General features: G+C 39.1%; 1 long non-coding RNA gene across 1 annotated transcript in view; it reads right to left on the reverse strand.

Annotated features, from left to right (window-relative positions):
- LOC141420647 (uncharacterized) overlaps positions 1 to 25,293 on the reverse strand; it is a 187,620-nt gene that overhangs the window by 5,968 nt on the left and 156,359 nt on the right. The window contains exons 4-6 of the long non-coding RNA XR_012445148.1: positions 16,503 to 16,611; positions 8,412 to 8,457; positions 2,701 to 2,792 (exon numbers count right to left, since the gene is read on the reverse strand). This is a non-coding gene — a long non-coding RNA (uncharacterized lncRNA). The remainder of the gene's footprint in view (positions 1 to 2,700; positions 2,793 to 8,411; positions 8,458 to 16,502; positions 16,612 to 25,293) is intronic.

Raw genomic sequence — 25,293 nt, forward strand, 5'->3', positions numbered from 1 at the left:
AAATTTTTTGATATCTAGAAAAAAAATTTCCTTTGTAAAAACCAAAGTAACAAAATTACTGTGTATAATCAAATGTGACATCAAAGTCCATAGATGTACAGCAGAATTTCCAAATGTCATGTCTCTAAATTGTTTGGATTTTTACTGAAACAGGTATCAACTGTATTTTTAAAATGGAAACATCTTTTAATTTGAGGCCACCCCATGCCTTGATTTCTGCACATGGTCATTTCCCTTTCTGCTTACCCCACAAAAATTACATTAGTCCTCTCATCCTGGAGTTGTGGTATAAGGCTTTCTCTGTATTCCCTTAGACTTCCTGGCCTAAATTACAGAAGAAATTAGTTCCTCCTGTACCTCCTGAGTGAAAAGGCACATCATATATTCGGAGATTGAAGTTTGTTTAAGGATGAATTAAGCTCTAATAGCAGGCATTTATTAAGCCCTTACTGTATGTCAAATGCCTCACAAGGATTATCACCTACCCAGAATACTGATTATGCTAATTTAGCACACTCCTAGTTAACAGATTTTGGCATTCTAGGCCACATGGCTAGAAGTTGGCAAAGTTGGGACCCAAACCGAGACTCTCAGTCTAGGGCCATGACTGTAACCACATCCAAAGAGTGAATGGGAAGTACATGGGGTGTAGCATCTCATTCTGGATTCTCACCCCCAACGAATACCTGGGAGGCTCTCTCACCTGCAGAGCTCACGGTAGCTGAGCAGAGAAATCCCTCGTGAGGAAGCATGCACATCACTGCTCATCCCAGGTCTAGAATATGCATCAGAGGTAATACTGGGAAGTGGACAGATTGTTGCCCACACACTCTCAAAAGCAGAGCTCACACATTTGCAGGAATCACCCAAAATCCAATTGCATTTGGCTGTTATCCTTTATGAGTCTGCCTACAAAGCTCTGAGCTTCAGTGAGTCAGTGAAGTCCTGAAAAAGGAGGGCTCTGACTTCTGATGCCCAATCTTACTGCTGTAAACAGCAACTCGACAATGGCCCATGGCCCGGTGGGAGCCTTGAATGGGCAGGTAATCAGGTGTGGATGGCCCAGACAGGGTCACTCCCTCGTTCACTTGGGAATTTCTCGTGAGAATCAGTCTCTGACTCCTCCGTGCTGCACTGAAGGCTTATTACCCTCCCCTTCTCTGATGCCCTTTGCCGACCTTTCCACTCAACTTTTTTCTTGCAGCCCAGGGGTCAGAACATTAAGGGGCTTTGTAATTTTGTCATACAGTGATTCAAAGTCCCTTCCAGGCCAGGCTAACTGCTTCCATGGAGTAACTTAATCCTCATCCCTTCCAGAGTTGCAACCATAAACTATAAACCATTTTTTCACATAAAAGGCAAAATCCAAGCTGCCAGGACTGTTAGCCGTGGAAACGGTGTGCCAACACTTGGTCCCCAGTGGAGAAATCTCTGGGCTTGAGGTTCAAATGCTGGTTCTTCTTACCACCAGGCAAATGATCTTGGACCACTCTCAAAAACTCTCCGAGACTGTTTCCTACCATAAAATGAGCATGAAAGGTATCTTACAGAGTGACGCTTAGTTAAGATTAAATGAGATTAAAAGAGAAACTATCAACTGGGCCTGGTGGCACACACTTGTAATCCCAGTATTTGGGAGGCAGAGATCAGGAAGGTCAAGGTTCAAGGCCAGCCCAGGCAGAAAGTTAGTGAGACACCCGTCTCAATAAACAAGCTGGGTGTGGTGGTACACATGTGTAATCCCAGCTACATGGGAGGCATAGGTAGAACGATCTTGGTCCAAACCCAGTCATGGGCGAAAAAAGAGACCCTGCCTAAAAAATAACTAAAGCAAAAAGGTCTTTGTTCAAGAGTGGTGGCCTAGGAGGCATGAGACCTTGAGTTCAAATCCCAGTACTATTGACAGAGAAAGAGAGAGCGAGAATGTTTTGAAATCCAACTTCCACAGTACCACGTAGCACCACACAGTAGCAGGTGCTGCTTATGATTTCTGAATCCTTTAAACAATCATTAACTTTGCAAACTAAAGTACATATTGCACAAGATTTAGCAGCCCTTCCAAAGTTTTTTAGATTTCATTTAACATATAAGAAATTTTTGTTTTTATATACTCCCATTTTAGGTGAAATGTGATGGCTTCATAAGAAATAACCGTAAATGTAAATAATTTTATAAATTTTAGTAATTATAGATGCTTTAAATAATCTATTCACAGAACAAAAACAAAGTACTTTGCTTTCATTACAGAAGTTTCTCAATAAAACTCTTAAGAAACTTGCCAATTTCCATTTTCCCCAAATATCCATTTTTCTGGGATGACACTATCTGTGAGTCAGGCCAAAAGTGGCACGCGATTGGACTGGAGTCCTAACTGCTTCAGGGCTGCCATCTTGGATCCTAATCAAGAGACCATTTGAAATCAGAGCTGTTTGGAAGGGATTATTGTCAACCTGTTGGAATGGTCTTTGACGTGGAAATTAAATTCTCTTTAATTTCTTTTCTCTTTTAATCCACTCTTTACCATGATTCTTCGTGGTCTTCCTCACACCCCTAAAACTCTCATCGGCCTCCTCACCCATCTATTAAACAACACAGTAGTGTGTGAGCACAGGGATGCCTAGAGCTTACATTGTATCCTGTACAGTTACCTGTATTTACAAACATTGTTAATAATTTGGGATTTGTTAGATTCAAAGTTACCTGAGTGCAGAGATGCTATCAGCTTCTGACCTGATGAACCCATAGAAGTACTTAGCACACTGCCTGAGGCACAGTAGGAGCTCAATAAAAGTCTGTTGAATGAATTTAAAACCTTTTAGTTTCTTGCTATGATTAAATAATGCAAATACATTCAGTAATGATATCCATCACTATTTCTTTAACTAACTCAGTCCAAGTACTTACATGTCAATGTGTACCTTCTCTGTCTCTCCCCTCCTCCCTCCCCCTGCATTGGGCTCTCCCTTGTTTGACCTTTCTCCCTAATGAACACCAATTACTATGGCCTAGCCCACCCCACCTCAGTGTAACCCCCCTCAGAAGCTCCACCCCTCCACCCAGCTTTGCCCTGCCTCTCAAAAGTGGAATCAAACTTAGAGAAAAGCTCTTTGCACCAGGAGGCAGACAGCGAGAAGTTGAGACACCCCACATAAATAAAAAAATAAAAATAAAAATAACCATCTGGAATTTACATGTTCCATGCTTCTAGGCTAAAGAACAGTATATTACAAACATAAATGACACTTTGAAAACGACATATTGTATATATTATAATTCCTAACATTGTAAAACAATTCTAGAAGTCCCCTAAAGAGGGAAGAGACCATCTGTGGGTTTATGACATGAAACAGATGGACCCACATCTGAGAAAAGTTGAAACGTTTCTCTTCCTGATATTGTCATCAATTCAATCATCACTTGAGTAGTCTACGAGAAAAGGGTGTTTTCACATGTCACATGCTAAGGTGACACGGTATTCAGGGAACACCATAGAAATAATGGGGTCCATCAGAATTCTCTCCAATGACTGAGCACCATTGATGTTCCCAGCATGTACATCGTCTCATGAGTTGTCAAATGTATCCCTGTGTCTTACCCAGCAACTGCCCCCTCCTAGAGGTTTCTGTATATCACTATTCCCATTTATACCCAGTATGAGAGTATTTTAAATTTTGCACAGTCTTCAAGTGGAAAGAATCAAAGTAAGTAAATAATCTCACTGTTTTTGTTTTTTTTTTTAATCAAAACAGACTTCAGCTCTATAAATGTAGGTCATGGCTGTGCCTTAATACACAACAGCTACCAACTGCAGCATGAGCCCCCAGAATGATATTTTGGAGGGGCTGCATACCTGCCTTTTAACATACTCTGCCAGTGACTGTTACACATACTAAAATTTAAGAATTGCTTCAAAATATTCTGGTTTACTATCAAAATAGGAGAAAATGTTTCACAAGCACTGTGTTATTAATGTTCCTCATGTAATCTTGGAGGTTGAAATGAATAAATAGGAATATTTGTTGTTTTGTTAGTGGAATTTTGTTTTCTAAAAAGGAGTGAAAGGCAAATAATTCAAGAGGAAATCCTACATGATAAAGATCTAAATGAGTTCATTATATATTTCCTCCAGTGGGGGATCAATATGGAAGGATTTATACATTTTCACAACCTAGATAAAGCTTGTTCTATGACATCATCCAATCAGAATCTATGAGAGAAAGATTACTTTGTTGGGAAATCAAATCAAAACAGCTTCCAAACTATCATATGTCCTTTCCCACAGACATAATGCACAAAAAACTATTTAAGCAAATTCACCCAGTGGACATTGTGTACTGCAGGATATTTGCAGTAAAGCCTCTTTGGACTAAATCAGCTCATGGTAGCTTGAAATGGAATGCCCAAACATTGAACAGCTGCACTGTAAGTAAAATATCTTGTTACATTTTGTTAACCAACCAGCTATTCAGACTGTCTTATCAGTGTGTGATACAAATGTACAAAGTCCAGTAAAATTATTGAGAATTTATTAAAACCCAACAAGCAGAAATGGATACTCCAAAGACGGTTCACACTTGATAATGAAGCACTTCCCAATGCCCTTTGTGCAGGTTTGCAAACTAAATCAACTCTTTTAAAAAAATTACTATTTGGCTTCAGATAGCTTCAAAAGCTATTTGAAGCTTCTGTGATGGCTTGTCCTGCCTCTGTGTCCTTGGAGCCTCCCAGACCTCTACTCTGACTTTTCCTAAAACGAATGGTTGCACCACCCAACTCCAAATCCTGCCTACCCTCCTGGAAGGCTCTTACAAAGACGTTTGACTACCCACGTAATCCAATCTAGTTGTGAGTTTCTCTAGGAAAAAGATCTTGAAGGCTCAGACTGTTAGCTAAGCCAGATCTAATCCCCCCTTTTCTGTCTTTTGAAGTAACCATAACCTATGGCAGAAATCTTAGCATGGGCTATATGGACAGACTTCACTAATTCCATAAAATTCTTGAGATTTTGTGTGAAGACTTCATATGTAAATGTGTATGCGCATTTTCCTGAAGAGACTGTCTGTAACTTCTACAGTTTCTCAAAAGGTTTATGTTATTAAAGATTAATATATTCTCATCTAAAGGGAGAGTGTAATGAATTTGGATCTACCCTAAGTATTATTGGCTTACTTTTTACTTTAAGAATCTATGTCTTTACACTATGTGTACTACCTGTGTAGTGAGAAAAAAGTAAGTCTGGTTTCTTATCAGTCAGGATTTGGCTATGCCTTCTAGTAACAGAGACTTTGTCACGGGGGCTTAAAAATTAGGGATTTACTCTGTCTTGTGAACGAATTGGAGAAAAGGCACACCAGAGTCTTTATAGCTAATGAGATGTCTTAAGAGACAGACTTTTTCTAGGTGTCCATTCCGCCATCTTTAGCATCCAGCTCTGTATCTTATGATGGCAAGAAAGCTGTCATCCTTTCTTTTCTTTCCTTTTCTTGATGGTACTAGGCTTTAAACTCAGGGGCTCATGCTTGCTAGGCAGGTGCTTTACCACTTAAGCCATACTCCCAGCCCTTTTTGCTTGAGTTCTTTTTCAAATAGGGTCTTGCTTTGTGCCTGAACTAGCCTGGAACATGATCTTCCTATTTACAACTCCAATGTAGCTGGGATGACAGGCACACACCACCATGCCCAGCTTTTATTGGTTGAGAAGGGGTCCCCCAAACCTTTTGCCCTGGTTGGCCTAGAACCACGATTTTAGCTATTTATATCCTTTTGGCCAAAATTAAGTGCTTTGCCCTCTTAAAAAAGAAATCAGGATTTTGTTACTATAGATGAAGGAGAAAACACATTGGAGAGGCTACCAAAAGTCTACTATGTCTTTTTATGAAAACAGATGTCAATGAAGTTATTTTCTGCTTAGGGATTCCTTGGGCGTCCTATCTGCTGCTACACATCATAGCTCTTTTTTCTCAGTCTTTAAAAAAAATATGAGTAAAGAACCTGTTTCTGTCATCAAAGAATTCCTTTGCTGTTCTTCCCACGCCATGGCTGAACTCAGCCCTTGGATCTACCATAAGCCTTCCCAGGGAGTTCACTTTATTTAAGCCCAGGTCAGCCTCAGCTTGTGGCATGGGCAGGGAATCCTAAACTCTGTTCTGTCTGTATTCTGCCTCACTTACTATGATTTACATACTGGGCCAGATGGGTTGCTTTCCTGTCGTTTGTGAGAAAAACACCCAGAACCCCATTTGTCTTTCTTCCCCTTGAAGGATTCTGATTTACTACCCAGAATGAGTTCTCAAGATGACATCGGCTCATCCACCAGAGGAGTACATGTGTCCTCTGGTGTCAGATGGGAGGGGTCTGGTCTAAGGCCAAATATTGTTGTGTCCTTGCGCAAATCCCTCTGCTCACTAAGGGACCACTTACAATAAAATGGCAGCATCATATCTTCTCCAAGCATGAATTGACAAAGCACTTGAGCCTGAAGGCTAGCATTTTTTCCCCCTTGTGGTTATATCCTTGTGACTTTTTCAGCAAGAGGGGCATCCTCCCTAGAGCAGGCTGGAATATTTCCACAGCACAGTTTCACTTCCAGTCTCTGTAAGAAAGAAGAGTTTGGGGTCCCATGGGAAGAGGCCAGGCCCTAATCTATCGGGTAAAGGCCAACAGCATTCCAACCTCCATGATGTCCTCATCAGCCAAGAGTCTGATGGCTGCAGGATGAGCCCCAGAACACAGGAGATGTGCAGTAACGGGAGTAAAAAGTACCCCTGGGACAGATGTGCTCATCCTTAAGACAACAGGATCGGCTTCCATCCAGAGTGGTTTCTCTGGACTTTTTGCCTTGAGAACTGCTATAGAACGCTCACAAACGCTGTATGGAAGGGCCCTCTTTAAAAGCAATTAAACTGCAAGTCCCTGGATGCTCTGGCCGAGCAGTCTCTCCTCTCCCTGCCAGAGAATACAAGCCTGCCTGACTTCCTGTGAAGCTAGTCAGGGCAGAACATCTTTCCTCCGGATCCTCTTCTCGGCAGCGGCCACAGCAGTAAATCTTCAGAGAGGCCTCATTAGGCAAGTTCCCTTTTTGAGCTTTCTTTCCACCCTCCAGACCTTCGAAACCACCACTGCTCTTCTAGCATGCTATTATTTTTTCCTCCTAAGCTTTCATTTTCCTCACACCCGGCACCCGGGCCTCCCCACACTGCTCTCACTTTCCTTAACGGACTCTAGCTGGACTCTCTCCAAAGGGTGTGTTCGTGCAATCAAAAACTTCCCTTTTTCTTTTATCGCATCACTGAACATATCAGATAAGGCCCAGCAAAGGGAGGGAGAAAGGGAGCGAAGAGAGGTCCTCTGGCTAGACTGGTAGGGGATGTGGGGGTGCAGGTGAAGGGGCGCAGGAAGGAGGCAGAAGAAACATTCACATCAGCATTTAGGACGATGTAGGCTCAGGGAACACAGACACAGGCATCTGGTGTGCTGGTGTGGCCTCTCCCTATCCCTCTCAGCCCCTTTGCAGGAAGCTGCACTGTATTCCAGCCTGTAGCAAATGACTGTCCCCCAACTTGAAAATAGCATATAGAACAAATCAGACACAAGATGCTGTGAGACAGGGACACCAGGACATTAAATAGTTAATTTTTAGGCAGCCCAGATTGCATTTCCATCATGTGCAAGCAGTCAGCTGCTATGGTAGGTCACCAAGATACAACGCATTATTCCTACAGTTTGTGGAAAACATTAGGCAGCTGTAATAAAGTCAATGGTATTTCCTTCCTTACTGAAACATGATTTCAGTAAATCCCTGTTTAAATTTTTTTTTTTGCCCTTTCTAAACATTTCTCTCCATCTGCACCAATAAGTCAATAAAAGAAATTAAAAAGTTAAAATGCCTAATGAAATTTTATCAGGCATGAAATGGTATTTAAACCAGAGTTGGCACCCGGGCTTAGATGGGTGAAAACTGACCCAGACTTGAGGGGTTATAAAAAGCAGGGGGAGGGGAGCGGCAAGTTTCAGTGGCCTCTGTGTCTTGCAGCCACTGGGGGAAAAAATCATTCCAAAGAGGCATTCCATGAAACCCAGAGTCTCTGAGCTGTTAGGATTTTTACAGGAGGTACATCAGTTCTGTAAATCTCCACATTCTTTTAAGCCACCATTTTTCTTTATTCAATTCTTTGCACTGACATGTTTATTTGAAATTAGTCTTCATTTGTGAACTTCTATCATAATCCCAGAAAAAGCAGCAGAAAAAAAACTTCAGAAAATTTTTAAGAAGCAGCAGCAGATGGGAAAGGCAAGAGACTTAATTCTTCATCTCTCTTGGAGAAGGGCTGCAGCTGTTGCATGCAGGCCCAGAAAGACAGAAAAACATGTTTCTTTCTTATATAAAGTTTTTTATTTTGCAAGTTACTTACTGCACTATCCTTAGGTCACACTATGACATCTCATTTTCATAAAAACCTGGAAAGAAAAGGAACCATTCAATCAATGAGTATGTGGATATTTCCTAGCCTTACCAATTTAAACATTAAACTTCTTTAAAAGCCAGTGCCAGAATTCACCCTCACACAGGTTATCACCAAAATCAAAGAGCATCATATCTGAAAAGAGACATTAGTCAGACCCTCTGCCTGGAAAGCAGATTCTGAACATCTAAGAAACTTCCTTTAGTTTGTAACCAGAGCAGTGGATTTCAAAAGCACTGACCCTATGAATTGCCTTGACAGAAAGGCTGGAGAGTGAGGAGAGGGTCTTTGCCATATACAGTAGTCACTCCTTACCCACAGTTTTATTTTCTGTATTCTTAGTTACTCACAGTCAACTACAATCTGAAAATATTCAATAGAGAATTCCAGAAATAAATAAGTCATAAGTTTTAAATAACTTTTATTACAGCATATGTTACAATTGTTCTATTTTATTAGTAGTAGTTGCTAATCTCTTACTGTGCCTAATTTATAAATTGATCTTTATCATAGGTATATATTTGCACCAGTATCAGTGCCTCTGAGGCCTCTAAAAAAATCAATAAAGAAATCTGGGCCTGCACATCAGGAAAGAACACTTTTATTGAACAATTCCAACTTTGTGTAATTGCAAGCCATTTTACACTAACTTTTCAGACTTTTGCATCTTTTCATCCTAACACCAGAAATCCTCTAATGTTAGATGCTATATGCTACTCAAACACACACTAAATGCTTCCCACAATAATATTCGGTAATATTTGAGCAGGCAGCAGACCAGAGACAAAGATATTTGTAAATATTGCAGCAGGTGCATACAACGTCTGGGATGAGAAAAAAAGCAAATTTGAGATTTGCAGTACACATGAGTCTTTCATGTACAACTGCCTGTTTAACAAACCACAAGCAAGGTTGACCATTCCTATTTGCACCAGAGCAGACTTGTGTAGAATGTCTGAGCAGTTGTGGCTGCTGTGCAATTGAAGGAGTGATTCACAGCTTCAAGTAAAATTCAAGAGGTGGCAGTCAAGCCTGGCACAGGAAAGTTTGGACATAGGGAAATGCCTTTTGGACAGACTCATCATTAAAACTCTAAGACAACATGGTAGAGTCAGACTCATGCTGGATAGGCAGTAAACACAAAGGGTAATGTTTCGATGTGTGTGCCTCCTGAAAGAGGCTACTACTCCCAAATCAATCATCCCTTCCACCCTCCCATGGAGCAATTTTTTTCCTCACAATTTTTTATTATTGTTGTACTGGGGGTAAATTATGACATTTACCAAAGTTATTACAATATATTGAATTCACTCCCTCCATTATTCTCCTCCAAATCAGCATTTTAATCCCATCATCCACAGGTAGAAACCCCACTAGAAATAGCTGGGCAGAACCAGGTCTCATGGACAAGAAGTTTACACAGTATGGGGGCCTTCTTTAAGAAAAAATTAAAATAACAAATGCAAAATTATGTATGAATGTGAAGACTGATTTAGAAGGGATCCATGTAAGTGAAGCGCCCAGGAGTTTAAGCTTCATTGGCTTCCCAACACAGTTCATACAAAATGCATGCTGCACAAATACAGTTTGGGCCAATTGTACAATGCTCAGATTAAAAGATGGGCTGTGACAGCAATAAGATAGACTGCTATTGTTTTGCATAGATTTGTGTCATATTAACATTTCCATATCATAAAGTTAACTCTTCATCATGTTTTTCCAACTGACAGGTAGACACTTAATTTCGAACTTGAGCTCCAGTTGAGCTCCATTTAGTTTTGAACTTGAGATAACCTCAGTTCAAGTAGAAGATCATGAAGAATTGGGCTTGTAGAGTGCTAGAAGATGCTCTGATCACACAAAAGACAGTCAAAGGTTTTGCCCTGGAGTCTTTCATGAAATTCTTTATTCTTTTGTTTCTCCCTGCTTCTTACCTTAAGGTCGGGAATTACAGTGTAAACTGAATGTTCATTGCCACTGGTACAACTTACTGTCAATGGGTAAAGTAAGTGTACTCAAAATCAAAGTCAACTTCACACAGTTTTCTTTTCTGTCTAAGCATCAGAGCACAGTATGATTTAGAAGAAAATGTGAATGCAAAAACCCATCTAATCATCAAGAAGAGAAATGGCACATATGCTGTTAGAAATAACTGTGGTCCTTCATGGATACTGACCCTAACATATTTAAAGAGAATAAAAATAATGAAAGAGCCATGTGTGGTGGTGCGCACTTTATAAACCCAGCTCCTAGGAGGTGAAGATAAGAGGCTCACCGTCCATAAAAAGTGCATTCCACTTCTCTTTTTCATAGAAGTATGAAAAATCTGGATAGTGCTACTGCCTTTTGATATTCTAGTCAGCATTTTGTTAATCAGAAAGTGATTTAGTTTTTGAAGAAAAATAAATTTGAAAGAGTCCCACTTCTTAGAGAGGGGTGTTGAGTTGGGTGGACATGGGTAGAGCATTAATCACCCATCCACACAAAGCTGGCTACCTGGAAGTTCAGCAAGTGTGGCTGGTAGTCACAGCAACACTATCAGAATAACCATCCTTTCCAAAAGGAATAGGGCATCATTCCAGGGTGGACATAACACTTTTTCCACATTATAAAAGGAACTGTAAAATTGTTGACGTTGCCATGGTGGTCACCAATCAAGAAATGCAAAGTCTCTCTCTCTCTCTCTCTCCCTCTCTCTCACTCTATTCTCCTTATCTATATATAAATATAAATTCTTTAATTGAAATAAAAATATATGAAATATAAAAATTTCATTAATTGAATGGACATTTATTGAGAGCTTAGTTTACATTTGTCATGGGTATATACAGATTTCTTGAGACACTTAAAATTCATTGATTATATGAATATGAAATATGTAGAATTTTCATTTGCCTCTTACATACTTAACACATAGACACACAAAATACACACACACACAATTGGTCATTTCTAGCTATTTTAACTATCTACCACAAACCCAAGAAACTCTGAGTCACTGAAGAGGCATATCATGTCAGAAAGTTTAATGAAAAAAATCAAAAACTCGTAAGAGAAGCAGACCCATGTGCTCTTACTTTTCTCTCAATCCCAGCAAGAGTGATTATCTCATTTCTAATACAGCTGTTCAATAACCTCATTATCTCATTGAAGGGGAGCTTTGAAATTAACACATCAAATTAAAAATACAGGAATTTGGACCTTTTAGTCAAAGGACAAACAATGCTACTCCTATAATAGTCCCTGAGTTACAAGATAAGATTAAATTATGTACAGCATATTCTATTATGAAGACTAGGAAGTGTGAAATTCATATATGAAAAAAACGTGTAGTAGTTAAGCCAATATTTTGTTCCTAAGCTAATGAGCAATTATTATGCAGAGACACTTGTCACTCATCATTAAACACATATTTATCAACTTTTATCCCTCTCTAGTTTTGGGGAGAAAAAATTATAAATCACATAAAAATTATAGAATTAAGTGCTTTTTAATAACACACATTGTTTTCAAATGTGAAATTACTCCAGCAAAAATGAAATGTTTTTGTTCAAAAAAAATCTCTTTCATGACAAAAGAAAGAGTCCTTGCACTCAGCACTTGCCTTCAGCATAAACCTCCAGGATTTGTATAGTAACAGTTACTGCTAACTTTTTTATTATTGTTTATTCATTTATTCATATGTGTATACATTGTTTGAGCCATCTCTCCCCTGCCCTCAGCCCCTCCCTCCCTCACTTCCAGGTAGAACCTGTTCTGCCCTCTTCTTCAGTTTTGTTGAAGAGAAGACATAAGTAATAATAAGAAAGACATAGCATTTTTGCTAGCTTGAGATAAAGATAGCTATACAGAGAGATTCTTAGCATTGCTTCCATGCACACATGTATTATAATCCTAATTGGTTCATCTCTACCAGACCACTTTACTACTTCCCAGTCACCTTCCCACAGTGGCCTCTGCCAGTTTAAGATTACTTTATTAACTCCTCTGCAGTAGGCACATCAAACACTTTCAAGTTGTAGGTTTCCTACCCTTTCCCTATTCCTCCTGTACACAGTCTCCCCTTAGCGTGTGACCCAGTCAAATAATACTACTGCAATTGTTTTAGGTCTAAAGTCCACATATGAGAGAGAACATAAGATTTTTGGCCTTCTGAGCCTTGCTAACTTAAGATGATGTTCTCCAGTTCCATCCACTTACTTGTGAATGACAAAATTTCACTCTTTTTTGTGGCTGAGTAAAATTCCATTGTGTATAGATACCACATTTTCTTAATCCATTTGTCGGTAGTGAGGCATTTTGGCTGTTTCCATAGCTTCGCTATTATGAATAGTGCTGCAATAAACATGTGTGTGCAGGTGCCTTTAGAATAACCTTGTAATAACTTGAGTCACATTTCTTCAGGTATATCCCTAGGAGTGGTATTGCTGGATCATAGGGCAGATCTTTGTTTAGTTTTTTAAAAAACCTCCATATTGTTTTCCAAAGTAGTTGTACTAGCTTACATTCCCACTAGCAGTGTATGAGGGTTCCTTTTTTCCCCACATCCTTGCCAGCATTGGTTGTTGGTGGTGTTTTTGATGATAGCTATTCTAACAGGAATGAGGTGGAATCTTAATGTGATTTTGATTTGTATTTCCTTTATGACCAAGGATAGTGAGTATTTTTTCATGTGTTTTTTGGCCACTTGGACTTCTTCCTTTGAAAAAGTTCTGTTCAGTTCAGTTGCCCACTTCTTTATTGGTTCATTGATTTTGGGAGAGTTTAGTATTTTGAGCTCCCTGGATATTCTGGTTATCAGTCCCTTGTCTGATACATAGCCAGCAAATATTTTCTCCCATTCTGTGGGTGGTCTCTTCAGTTTAGAGACCATTTCTTTTGTTGTGCAGAAGATTTTTAATTTCGTGTAGTCCCACTTGTCCTTCCTTTCTTTCAGTTGCTGGGATCTGGAGTTCTATTGAGGAAGTCCTTGCCTATACCTTTGCTTCTAGGGTATTCCCTGCTCTTTCCTATACTAACTTCAGAGTTTTAGGTCTGATATTAAGATCCTTAATCCACTTAGAGTTGATTCTAGTATAGGATGAGAGACATGGATCTAATTTCAGTTTTCTGCAGGCAGATAACCACTTTTTCCAGAAGCCTTTGTCAAAAATGAGGTGGGCATAACTGTGTGGACTCATATCTGGGTCCTCTATTCTGTTCCACTGGACTTCATATCTGTTTTTGTGCCAGTACTATGTTGGGTTTTTTTTGCTATGACTCTGTAAGATAGTTTGAAGTCGGGTATTGACCACTCTTGGGGATATACCCAAAAGACTGCGACACAGGTTACTCCAGAGGCACCTGCACACCCATGTTTATTGCTGCACTATTCACAATAGCCAAGTTATGGAAAGAGCCAAGATGCCCCACCACTGACGAATGGATTAAGAAAATGTGGTATCTATACACAATGGAATTTTATGCAGCCATGAAGAAGAACGAAATGTTATCATTCGCTGGTAAATGGATGGTATTGGAGAACATCATTCTGAGTAAGGTTAGCCTGGCCCAAAAGACTAAAAATCATATGTTCTCCCTCATATGTGGACATTAGATCAAGGGCAAACACAAGGAGATTGGACTTTGAGTACATGATAAAAGCGAGAGCACAAGGGAGGGGTGAGGATAGGTAAGACACCTAAAAAACTAGCTAGCATTCGTTGCCCTCAACACAGAGAAACTAAAGCAGATACCTTAAAAGCAACTGAGGCCAATAGGAGAAGGGGACCAGGAACTAGAGAAAAGGTTAGATCAAAAAGAATTAACCTAGAAAGTAACAGACTTACACAGGAAATCAATGCGAGTCAACTCCCTGTATAGCTATCCTTATCTCAACTAGCAAAAACCCTTGTTCCTTCCTATTATTGCTTATACTCTCTCTTCAACAAAATTAGAGATAAGGGCAAAATAGTTTCTGCTGGGTATCGAGGGGGTGGGAGGGAGAGGGAGGGGGCAGAGTGGATGGTAAGGGAGGGGGTGGGGACGGGGGGGGAGAAATGACCCAAGCATATTGTATGCACATATGAATAATAAAACAATAAAAATTAAAAAAAAAAAGAAGTCGGGTATTGAGATACATCCAGTTTGCTGTTTTTGCTGAGTATTGCCTTGGCTGTTTGCAGCCTCTTGTGTTTCTAAATGAACTTTAGGGTAGATTTTTCAATCTCTGTGATGAATATCATTGGGATTTTGATGGGAATTGCGTTGAACTTGTAGATTGCTTTTGGTAGTATAGCCATTTTTACTATGTTGATTTGCCAATCCATGAGCACAGCAGATCTCTCCACCCTCTGTAGTCTTCCTCAATCTCTTTCTTCAAAGGTGCATAGCTCTCCTTGTAGAGGTCACTCAAATCCTTTGCTAAGTTTACTACTCCTAGGTATTTGATTATTTTTTTGAGGCTATTCTAAATGGAATTGTTTTCCTGTATTCTTTGTCAATTTGTTCATTGTTGGTGTATTGCAAGACAACTGAGTCTTTTAAGTTGATTTTGTATCCTGCCATGTTACTGAAGCTGTTTATGGTGTCTAGGAGTTTTTGGATAGAGTTTTTTGGGTCTTTGAGATATAGGATCATGTCATCTGCAAATTAGGATACTTTGACAGTTTCTTTACCTATTTGTATTCCTTTTATTACTTCTTGCCTTATTGCTCGGGCAAGGAATTCCAGGATTATGTTGAATAAGAGTGGGCACCCTTGTCTCATTCTGGATTTTAGGAGAAATGGTTTTAGTTTTTCTCCATTAAGTATGTTGAGGTAAATTCCTTCTTTTCATAGTTTTCTTAGAGCTTATATCATGAAGTGGTGTTGAATCTTGTCAAAGACTCTTTCCGCATCTATTGAGATGATCAAGTGGTGTTTGTCTTTGCTTCTATTAATGGGCTATGACAACTAAGGTTTTTGATTCCTCACCTCCATGGACTGAATGACTCAATTTTCCCTGGAATTCCCAAGACTTAAAACTGTTTGCCACTTCTGATGCAACCTGCACAACCCATTTAAAAAGCCACTGAAGTGAGGAGACAGGCCCCCCAGAATAAGGAAACCATGGGAGAGCAAGATAACTTGACAGTCTGAAAAGTAGAGCTGTTCAGTAATGCTGCCCACTTGCCTCTCATGGTGATGGGGACCTGGGATCAATGATCTCTGTGACAAATTGCACACATCATGGACATGAAGTGATCCATTTAAGGGGTTCATTTGTGACAGAACATCAAAGGAAGAACTCATAAGGAAACTCTTGGAATACTTAAGGCTTAGTAGCAAACAACATAAACTACTACAGAAAGCAGAGGTATGGTTCCAGAATATGTACACATGTTCAGAGCAGTTATGTGCAAAAAGACATGTACCCTTCCAGTATATCCAAACTTGAACATTCTATAAAGAGTGTAGTGGAGTTGGAGGTCTTCCAATCTGATTTCAAGATATAGTGTAAAGCTACAGTAATTAAATCAATGTGGTATTCACATAAGGACAAACATAGAAGAGTCAGAAAAGGATATACACATTTATAGTTGACTGATTTTTGAAAAAGATGCCAAGGTTATTTAACGGGGCAAATAGTCAGTATAAGTGAGACTAGAAAAAATGAGCACCTATATGCAGACATTATGAAATTTTGCCACCATATATAAAAATTAATTTAAAATGGCTCACAGAATTAAGTGTAAGTGATAAAAGTTTAAAAACTTCTAGAAAAGTAATAGGAAGAAAATCTTGATTACCTTGGGTTAGGCAAAGGTTTCTTAGGACACAGATATTATGAATCATAAAAGGAAATATTGGTAAATGGGCATTAAATTAAAAACATGTGCTCTCTGAAAGATAATGTAAAGAAATGAAAAAAGCAAGACACAGAGTAGGAAAAAATATTTAGAAATCACATACTTGATCAAGGACTTGTATCCAGGATACATAAAAGAACCCTCAAAACATAAGGAAGCAAACCACCCAGTTTTTTTTTTAAATGGCAAAAGATTTGAATAGACAACTTACCAAAAAAGAGACACAGCTAGCAAGTGAACACATAAAATGATCCAGTTCTCAGGGAAATGCAAAATGAAGCCATCATGTCATACTTCCCTCACCCATCAGAGTGGCTAAACTGTAAAGGAATGACAATGACAATAGCAAGTGTTGAGGAGAATGTGGGGTGTCAGAAATTCTCATATATTGCTAGTAGTATAAAATGATACAACATTGAAAGAGTTTAGCAGTTAAACATTAAGGTTAAACATAAACTTACCATACAGTACAGAGATTCCAATTCTAGGTATGTACCCAAAAGAAATAAAAGCATACATCCACTCAAGAGTCTATACACAAATGTTCAAACAGCTTTCTTCACAGTCATCAAAAGCTGGAAATAAACTAAGTGATAAACAAATTGTGGGTACATCCATACAACAGAATACTACTCTAAAAAAAAAAAATCTAGTGCATGATGCTGGATGAAGAGTGACCAAAAGGCTTCCTACTATGATTCATCCTCCTTATCTCGGCCATTTTAACACAATTGCAGCTGCAGCTTAACACAAATGCATATTGCAAACTACAAAGTTTTCATGCGCATTTCCCATTTGGTTGAACTCATAGTGCTTTTTTTCCTCCTTAACTGAATTGCTTAGCAATGAAATTTAAAGACCTTTTGAGAATCAGTCAGAAGCTTTTCATCAGCCGATACTGGTGATACTTGGCCAGTTCAAACAACCTCTCTACATTTTGATAATGTCCTGAATGTCTGATCCCTTTGAAGAATAAGACTAGGGACATGACTGGCTTGGAAGGAAAAAACTTCAGAATTGAGATGAGAAAGGGTAGCTGGTGCCAGATTGAAACTTCACCAATAAGAACAGAAAGGTTTGCTGGTGTGGTGTCAGTGTGACACCTGGCCAAATCGTCATCAGACTATCCATTTTTAGTTAGTGTTTTGTGCAATTTAACTTACTTCTACAATTCATCTAAGTATTCTTCCTGCAAAGTGGGAGTATAGTCAGCCATGTACTAATTCAAGGACAATACAATTTGCTTCTCTATGTTATGAGAACTAAACAAGATACTATATTAAAGTGTCTTGTACAATACTAGGTATTCAATATACATTCACCAAAGTTTGATCAGAAAATTCTCCTTATGCAAAGAATATTTTTTAAAATATTCTCAGGTTATGTCACTCAACATTATACTTTTACAAATGAGAAAACTTGGTTCAATTAAATAAATTGGACTATTCAAGCTTTCTCCTTCAGAGTTAGAAGTCCAACTTTCAGTTCACATGAACCTTTTTCTTAGAGCTCCTGCTTTCAATGGTGATGGTTCCAACAGCTGAGCTTGAAGGAGAATTCAGGGATCATGGACTCTTGCTTCTGGCTTCGCATTTAGTGTAGCTCTTTTCAATCACTTTTTACTTTAAGAATGGAAGTCTATGGAAAGCGCTCTCTTCAGAGACTAGAATTTCCAGAGTTAGCAAATAAAGTACAGGATGGGAAATGAGATTTGAGTTTCAAATAAGCAACATATAATTCTTTAGTCTCATGAAATATTTGGAGCATACTTATTCCAGCAACTTATCTTTCAACCCTATTAGCAGCCAAACAATGTACAGTTGCCAACGAGGACAATTTTTTCCCAAAACAAATAAACAATGACAAAATAATCACCACCCCCATAAACTAATCTTTGTTTCTTGAGCATTCCTGCCCTGTGACCATTTCTCCTCACCTAGGATACTGGATAGCTTTAATGAACAGCCTCTGAGGCCAAGGCTGTATATGACTGATGAGGATGGTGATGGCAGGAAAAAGTTGATGATACACACCTAAGCAGGTTTAGGAAAACACATTTTGCCAAACAGGAAGTATCCAGTTCCATGATAAACAGACAGAAGTTCAAATCCTTCTCTCTTGCTACCTGTGTGACTGTATGACTTAAAGCAAGTTATTTAAATGCCCCCACCCACTCATAGGTTCTGTTTCTTTCTCCATAAAGTAAGGATATCTTTGGCTTTTGTGAAGGTCAAATATAATAGGAAGAAAGCACTGCTTACTTCCTAGAATGTATAAACGAGAGTCTTACAAATTATCATTTCTTTAACTATATTGTCATGTTTTACGTCGTTTTCTATGTATTTGATATAGTTCACAATGCACACTGTATAAGCCAAAGAGCCAGACTGATGAGGGTCTTGAGTATATATAATCCAAATACTAAATTTTATCCCCTAGCAATGAGGAAATCATGGCTATCTGTATGCTATTTAAGGCTAAGCCAGATAACCTCCATCCAAGTTCTCACTAACACCTACATAGGAAATTGTGTAGCATATCATTTCCTATAGATCCAAGCACACATTCGCCAATACAAGTCACAATGACCTGCCTTCTCTAACCTTCTTCAATCCAATTTTGACCAAGTGGATAATGAGAAGTGACACCTCTTCCCACAGATCTACTTTGGGAATATGAGACAGGGGTAGGCAGCAGACACCCTAGGTCAAAATGCATGCTCTATCACTAAGTTATTAGTGGAATAACCTCATCCAAATTGATCAACCCATCTGAATAATAATAATGTAATTTGTAATAATTGAATAGTATTATGTAATTATTGAATAGTAATAATGTAATTTCTATATAATAGAAATAATGTCAGCTAAGCAGGCAGATTCTTAAATTAAAAGAGTCCAGCATGGTGCCTGGTTACAGGAGTTGTTCAATATCTAGAGTTTTATTTCTCACTTTTTTAGAACACTACTCTCAAGTTTCTGACTCATATATCCTGGGAGTATGAGTGCTCTTTCTCACAACTATCAGAAAAGTCTTATGAGTCAGTTTTCAGAAGCCTGATTACATTAAAGAACAATTTTGTTTAGAAAATATCTTAAACAGTTGACACCTGAGTGACTCAGACCCTTGCTCAGTCTTGCCCTTCAGACTAAGCAGGCTGAAAGGTTCACCAGTTCCCCTGCTTGCACCTTTAGAACTTGCAGATGTGTGCTATCTGCAGCTGCTGTTTGGTCAACTTCAAGTCCTTCTAATCTTTTTACAACCAGTTCTGTTGGCTGTTATCTGGGTTCCTTGTAGTGCCTTGTCTATTGTACGGTTTAAACAGATCTCCACCCTCTTCCCTGGCAACTCGAAGGGCAATATAATTATTCAACGTGTGGTAGAGTCTTCTCTCAGCTAAGCTTCTTAGTTGGACCTTTTCACACTTTGCCTGGTGTGTGTGTGTGTGTGTGTGTGTGAAAACTACTACTTCAAGCTTTTTCTTAAAGCTGGATTATTAATTCATTTCCTAAACTAAATACTAAATAATGGCTCACAGTGCCCTTCTTCTATTAACACACGCCCTCTCTCTCCTTGAAGAGTTACATATTGTTTCCTTCAAACTGGAAAGGTTAATCAGACCTATTATTTTAATTTTGCAACTCTGCTTAGTTAATTTTCTCATATAATTTTACTGTCCTTCCTATTCTGTTCTTTATCTGTGTGGCTCTACAGTGACCAAAATCACCAAGTCCAAATTTAATCACAGGATTACACAGGGTACTAGAAAAAGGAATGAGCTCCAACCCAAAAAAAAAGTTTTCATCCAGCCTCTGTTGCCAACTAGCTATGTGACCTTGCCAAGACAGTTAACTGCTGTGGACTTCAGATTCCTTATCTGTAAAATACCTAGAAAACATATACTAAATGCTGTCATGTCTGATATGCCCACCCTTACATCTGTGAGCTTCCCAGACATCCTGAGTATGCAGCTAAGAACAGCTTTCACTTTATTTCGATGTTTGACTCTTGAGTTTTTGGCAAATGACTACTCCATATGCTTCTTTACTGGCTCCACACAACTTGGCTTAAATCCAGCATAAGGAACTTTGGTCATTTCTTAATATTTGATATGATTCATTAACCAAACTATATAGTTAGATCTATTGTTTTTCTATGTAACTTAAAAATACTATTTATGCAAATTTTCCCTACACTGTAAAAATATAGCATAATTTAAAAGTGAAATTGCACATTTATTGGTCAACTTATAAAGTTGTCTAGAATATTTTTCTTAAAAAAAAAAAGAAGTGGGATGATGGAAGGTGGTAGCTACCACCATATTTATTTCTCACTCTGTGCAAAATGAATTATGGTGACAACAATCCAAGGTATTATGCTCCTGGAAAGACAAAAATAAATTCCATAGAGAATTTGAAGAGCCACTCAGTAATTCTTAATACTTGTCAGGTTATTTTCTCCTCAGAGGCCAAGTCTCTCCTGGGGGCCCTTTAGAGTAGAGCTGATTCCTAAGCAATAGAGCTCAGGGTTTCCAGGAAACTCCCCTAGGATCCGGGCAGGAGCCTTAAGATAGGAGTCACCTACAACTTAGGTCCAAATCCTTGCATTATCAGATACCTACAGCCAGGGTAAGGGCCAGCTAACCACAGTGACATGCACAATGGGGCCCAGAAAATGTTACTGACCACAAGCCACACCCAGCTTTGTACTAACAGCCACACAATTATGCCTGTGGAAAGAGAAAGGAGAGCACACCTTAACTTTGAAGGTGAACCTACGTTACAATTAAGAAGAGGCTAGTGTGGCTTTTGTGGTTCTTCCTCTTAGTATATGTCACAGATTAAACTCTAAATACTGAGGGGTAACACTCATCACCTACTAGAACTTGTCCACAGACCTGCTTGATATTCCTGGTATCTTCAGTGTGACCTGGTTAATCTTGGGCTAACTTAGTCAGAAATATTTATGGCCATTTCAGACACTATTAGGTCATGACTGAAATCTAGACCAGGGTGGAAAAGGTCACAATACTGGTCACTGGATTCAGTTTTCTGAGATATAATTCACATACCATATAATTTACTCAAAGTATGCAGTTTCATGAGTTTTAATATATCCAAAGATAAGTAAAACTATCACAAGTGGTCAATTTTAGTCTTCTATGTTTTAATCATCTCAAAGGAAAACTCTGAGCCTTTTAGCTATCACCCCCCCCCATTCTTCCATCCTCCCTTTGCGCCCCACTCTAAGTCCTAAACAAACACTAACTTTCTTTCTGTTTCTATAGATTTCTCTATTCTGGACTTTCATATAAATGCACTCATGTGTGGGTGATCATTCTTGTATGGCTTCTTGCTCTTGGCATGTCTTTAGGGTTCATCCATATTGTATCTTGAATCAGTACTTATCTCCTCTACGTGATTGAGTAATATTCCATAATATGTACATTCCTTAATGAGATGATGGATATTTGAGTTGTTTCCACTTTTTTTCTATTACAAATAGTGTTGCTATGAACATTCAGATGCACTATTTCCTGCTCTCAGTAGAGATGCATTTCGAGCAAAACAGACTGCTTTTTATACTAAACAAAAAATCTGTTTCAAACATATATCATGGAAGATAACTCTCTTGAAAGGTCTCTGGAGACTATTAAGTCAGACAACAAGCATTTGTTAGCATTTATCATTTGTCAAATAGCCTTACAAAAGAACCCATGGCCTAGCTCATGAAAGAATCACCCACAGTCCTTATGCTTAAGAAAGCCAAAGTCTAGTGTAGGGATAGACAAAAATTCAATGATGATAATGCAGAGCAATGGTGCTCTGCAGCCACAGAAAAGAAATAGAGTAGTCCCTGTGTCACAAGACCCTCAGTGAATGTTTGAAACTGAGGACAGTACTAAGCCCTGTATACAAGCACTGATTCTAAGATAGTTTATCTAATAACTGAGAAAACTACCAAGTAACCAGTAGGCAGACAGCATATATAGCATGGGTGCACTGGACAAAGGGATGGTTCATGTCCTGAACAGAATGTAGCAGGATGGAGTGAGAGTTCTTCATTTCACTCAGAAAAGTACCCAAGTTAAAACTAACAGATCATTTATCTCTTGAACGTTTCACTTAGTATTTTTGGACTGTGGTTAAATAACAAAACCATAGATAGTGGGGACTACTGAAATAAGGAGGGGAACAGATGCAAATTGAAAAGGTGGGAAAAAGGGAATGGAAAATAAGGAGCTCCATTAAGGGAATTCCAAGCAGATCACTATCACAAAAGCAGTCTTTATGGTAGGAATGAGTCTGGTGAGGTAGGCAGGAGCTAAATGAGGGGACACCTCGTATGTAATGCTGAGGAATCTGGATTTTATTTTGAAGACCATAAATGGCCATTAAAAATGGAAAAATGGAAACAACAGCGAACGATTTCAGTTTTCAAAAATCAGCCTGAATGACAGCATAGAAAAGGAGAAAATTGATACCAGTTGTCTGGTACAACAGTGCAAGCAAGAAGTTAGTAAAGACAAAACCAAGGCAATGTGGGATGGACAGGAAAAGAAGTGCTTTATGAATATTTAAGAAACAGAACTCCCAGGACTGGGAGTCCAATTAAATGTAGAGTATGTGAAGAGAACAAAGGTAGTGCATAGGTAGTTATAGTTAGATATAAGCAAAGATGACTCTATTTTTTAACTTTAGAAACTGGGTGATATGGTAATGCTAATCTTTGAGAAGGGAAATAAATGATGAAGAGGTAGTTCAACAGAGTGGAAAATCACACATCTTTTTTTTGGTTTTTGGTTTTTTTTGGTTGGAACTAGAGTTTGAACTCAGGGCTTTGTGCTTGCAAAGCAGGTGCTCTACGGCTTGAGCCACACCTCCAGCCTACACCTGCTATTTTTTAAAAGCCAAACTTGAGTTGTCAGTTTGTCAGCCAGAGATATCTAATCAGTCACTAGTTGTTTTCCATGTTGACAATACCTATTAAGGATCAACAGTTATATACATCATTGAGAATAAGCTTATCCAGGGAAAGAGGGAGGACAGAATTTGGTGGAACATCAGCATTTATAGGGTACAAAGAAAAAGAGACTTCAAGAAGACTGAGAAAGAAGACAGAGAGGTAGGAAAAAAGAATGTCAAGAGAGACAAATGGTCAGTAGCATCACACATTGCAGACAAGATAAGTGGGATAATAGATTGAACAATTTGCTTGGCATTTCAGAGGTAATTGAACCCCTAACAGTCCCAATAGTGAGTTGGAGACTGATGTCAGCCTTTTGTGCACTAAGGAGAGGAGAAGAGACCGTACAGTTGTTTTTCAAGAAGTGTGGTTGACAGGTATAGAGAAGAGAGGAAAGAGAAATAAAAAGGGAAAGTACACCGAAAGACAATGTCCTATTTCCATATAATTTTATTGCTTATTTTTATAGTTTTGCATGGTTGCAAAATTAATACATGGCACCTGTGAAAAGGGTCTACACATTAAGGAAATACCACATTGTGTGGCATAAAGTAGTCTTCTGTGATGCAAAGCATAAGAGTTATGGTTAATAGTTGGTGTGTCTTTTTCATACCTTTATCAGGAAATTAAGGTAAAGTGTAATAGTTTAAAATATTGAATCGATGTGGTTTTTATCCCCAGAGATTCATTTTATACTGTGTTGACTCCTGTACTTTCTCTTTTTAAACTGGTCAAGTGACAGAGAAGGGCAGTGAGAACAAAATCTCTGCAAAGAAGAAAAAGTCCATTTTAAATTCTGAGACTCGAAAAACTTTTAGAATTTGAGCAGAGATAAAATCTTGGGAGAGAAGTTCTGAGTTTCAGGGTTGAGGTTCTACTGGACCCTAGACAGTTTTTGGCTCAATGGGAAGGATAGCAGGTGATATAAGACCATGTTTTCCTATCACAGAGGTAAGGGAGAGGAATGTGGAAGAAAGGCAGAGGATCAGAAGCAGAAGAAAACAAGAGTGACAAGACGGGTTACTATTCCTGACTGGGGACTGAGAATCCTTAGCTATCTTGCATGGAGCTGCAGGAAGTCATAAAGAGCACAGGAGAATTGCAGGGTAACATGGCAAATTAGAAGTGTTCACCGTGGATCTGTAGAGGGAAGAGTCAGAGCAGCAAAGGAGAAACTATATACCAAGGACAGAAGCAAATGGAGTGCATCTGGAATCAAGAAAGAGGTGACAAGACAGCTAAAACAGCACAGAGAAACAGAAAGGCAAAGCAAAGTAGAAAACAGTCTGCAACTCTAACCCTGACTCCATGGGATAGCAGAAACCAAAGATGCAACCACAAATTAAGCTGGACAGCCCTGGTAACAACAACTAGCAGTACTTGCTGCAGGAAACACCCACAGTTTTCACAAGCCTTAAACCCAATGGGAGATTCTGTGTCACAGTGACTTCTTCTGTACAGCAGGCCAGGATTGGAGAGAAAGCCATCTCATCATCCTCAGATCTTGGAGAAAAGGCTTATTGTTTGAGATAGAGCTGCTCTGGGGATGTGAAAACAAGTAATAATCACAAATGAGGGACCCTGAGGACACTCTGATATCATGCCTGAGTAGGTGACATCCATAAGAGGCAGCTAAGGAGAGGAGGAGGGTTGAATGTGGACCCACTGAGAAGTTTAACCAATGGTGAGCTTGAGCTGTGGAGAGCACCGTGGCCTGTGGCTCCCATGTTTGTGGCAAGGAGCAGCTCAGTTGCCTATGGATTACTGTGAAGACAGATCTCTGAGCCCATGGCCAGCAGATTACTCAGACTCTGGAGCTGCCTCCTGGCCATTGCAGTTTGCTACCAGGTAAGACTGAGAGCTCTGAGCCCATCTCCAGTGAATCTCGGGACTCCCAGTCTCCTCAGTCCCCCAGAGTGGCTTACTGTTAGATAGCTTCTAAAAGCAATGTGACCAGCAGGCAGGTTCTTCATCTCTACTGCAGAACTCAGGGGCCACCCCTTGAACATTTGCCACCCCTAGACACACAAACTATG

This window comes from Castor canadensis, chromosome 2 (genome assembly GCF_047511655.1).
Source record: "Castor canadensis chromosome 2, mCasCan1.hap1v2, whole genome shotgun sequence".
In the NCBI taxonomy this organism is placed as follows: Eukaryota; Metazoa; Chordata; class Mammalia; order Rodentia; family Castoridae; genus Castor; species Castor canadensis.